This window comes from Peromyscus maniculatus, chromosome 7, assembly GCF_049852395.1.
Source record: "Peromyscus maniculatus bairdii isolate BWxNUB_F1_BW_parent chromosome 7, HU_Pman_BW_mat_3.1, whole genome shotgun sequence".
In the NCBI taxonomy this organism is placed as follows: Eukaryota; Metazoa; Chordata; class Mammalia; order Rodentia; family Cricetidae; genus Peromyscus; species Peromyscus maniculatus.
The window spans coordinates 67495013-67497231 of record NC_134858.1 but is presented as its reverse complement, the minus strand read 5'-3'; the positions used below and the strand labels follow the sequence as shown (position 1 = coordinate 67497231).

The following is a 2219-nucleotide window of genomic DNA, read 5'->3' as shown; positions in this document are numbered from 1 at the left end:
ATTAAATCTCTGTCTAGAATTTCCCCAAGCACTCAAGGTCAGAGACAACCCAAACAATTGATAGGTGAAGATGGGCTGAGCTTGACTCTGGGCTAGTTTCCAGTCCTGTCCTTCTGGACTGGATACCATGACCATTTATGTACTATTCTCCATATCTTGCAAGCACCTCCCCTATGAAGAGACTGTTCACCTGCCATAGACTTTATTTCCCTGGATGTAAAAAATATACATAAACCACTCTATTTTGGCCTTGGATATTATATTTAACAAGTTTACTTGAATGTAGAACATGAGAACAGTCTTTTACATCTTTGTTAACTGTGACCTGTAGTTTTCTTTTTATCTTAGGGAACAGGAAACTTCACAGGCGAGTAAGGACTGGGGAAGTTATTTCACTGGATTCTTTCTTAAGGTTAACAGTTCAAGGCGTTCCAGACAAGGGGGCTCCTCTCATAGTGGCCACTGCATTCCTACTGTTTTACATTGCATGTGTGTGGTATGTGTTTGGCTTTCAATATCCATATTTGTTCAAATTTTCAAGATTTTTCTTGGCAAGATTTCTCTTTTTTCAGAAAAGTCCCCCCTGCCCCCAGACAGGGTTTCTCTGTTTAGCTTTGCACCTTTCCTGGATCTCGCTCTGTAGATCAGGCTGGCCTTGAACTCACAGAGATCCGCCTGGCTCTGCCTCCCGAGTGCTGGTATTAAAGGCGTGCGACACCACTGCCTGGCTTATTTTCGTTTTTTATTCATATGTATGCTCACGTGTGGATATGTGCATGTGTGAATTCAAGTGCCTGCAGGACTCTGAAGAGGGCATTAGATCCCATGGAGCTAAACATGATAAGCTGTTTGAGTGGTTGCGAAAGATAAGTATGGCCTACAAACCTAAAATATTTATAACTTATCCCTTTACAGAGAGTATTTGCTAGTCCTGGAGCGTTGGCTCAGTGATTAAGGGGGTTTGCTGTGCTTGCAGAGGACCTGGCTTTAGTTGCCAGGGCCCACATCCGTGGTTCACGACTGCCTGTAGCTCCAGCTCCAGAGGGTGGCTCTCTCCTGGCCTCCAAGGGCACCTGCACTCATGTGCACCTACTCGCTCAGACATGGGCACAGACATAAAACCAAATCCTTTTCTGAAAAGGAGCACTTGCTGATTCATGTTACTCTTGCCTATGCTTTCTGAGTAGTATACATGGAAACAAGACACGGGGAGGCTTTTTTCCTCTGAAGTTGCTCCCCCCCCCCCCCCCGCCCCCCGCCAATTTCACTATTAGTACATATTCTACTAGAAGTTTCTGAGCATTAGAAGGGAATATACTACACTTGATCTTAGCCAAAAGGCCCAGAAGAGATTAGAAGGGAATATACAAGAAGATAATGGTCACAAACAATCCTATTTGGAGATTAATTGTCCTTCAAAGCCCTTTTCCCCCCCCATATGTGACTTTATACATGTGATTTTTAGTTTTTCAAAAATGAATTAAACTGTACCCGTGGCTGGTACTTGGCTTCCCACTTCACGGATTCTGGACATTTTCTACACGAACATCTACCTACTCCCACATCATTTTAAGGGCTACATAGTTTTCAGTTTTATTTGGTTTCACTGCAATGTAATTTTAAAGATTTATTCATGTGTACATACACCTACATGTATGTGTGCTACATGCCCATGGAACTGGAGTTACAGATGGTGTGAGCCACCATGTAGGTGCTGGGAATTGAACTCGGGACCTCTGGAAGAGAAGCCAGTGCTCTTAACCACTAAGCCATCTCTCCAGCCCCTCCACTGTAATGTATTTAGTTGCTGAGATTTTATTTATTTGCTGAAAAGAGAAATTGAATGAATTACTCACTGCCGGAGTAAGTTCTGACTAAAAGGACATCATTAAAGTTATAAATACTTATTTTATAATATTTCCGTGAGTTCATTGAGAATTTCATACAATATACGTTTATCATATTTATCCCCTCTCCAGCTTCCCCCAGACCCACCCTCTCCACTCCTACCTCCCTTCCTATGTAACTTCAGGTTTGCTTCCCGGCCCCCTCCCCTTCTTTCTTAAAAAACATCAGGTCCAGTTTGTGTTGCTCGACTACTTATGGGAGTGAGGCCTGCCCTAGGGTAAGATCTATCAGGGGCCACACCTTAGTAAAGAAGACTGCCTCTCCCTTTCCCAGCAACTACCAAATGCCAACAGCTCTTCAGAGAGGTGGCC

The 2219-nt window shown here is 43.5% G+C and overlaps 1 non-coding gene across 1 annotated transcript; it reads right to left on the bottom strand.

Annotated features, from left to right (window-relative positions):
• Positions 1 to 1160: 1160 nt before the first annotated feature.
• LOC121831272 (U2 spliceosomal RNA) lies at positions 1161 to 1353 on the bottom strand. The gene has a single exon (XR_006074643.2). It is a non-coding gene; the product is annotated as a U2 spliceosomal RNA (small nuclear RNA).
• Positions 1354 to 2219: the final 866 nt, after the last annotated feature.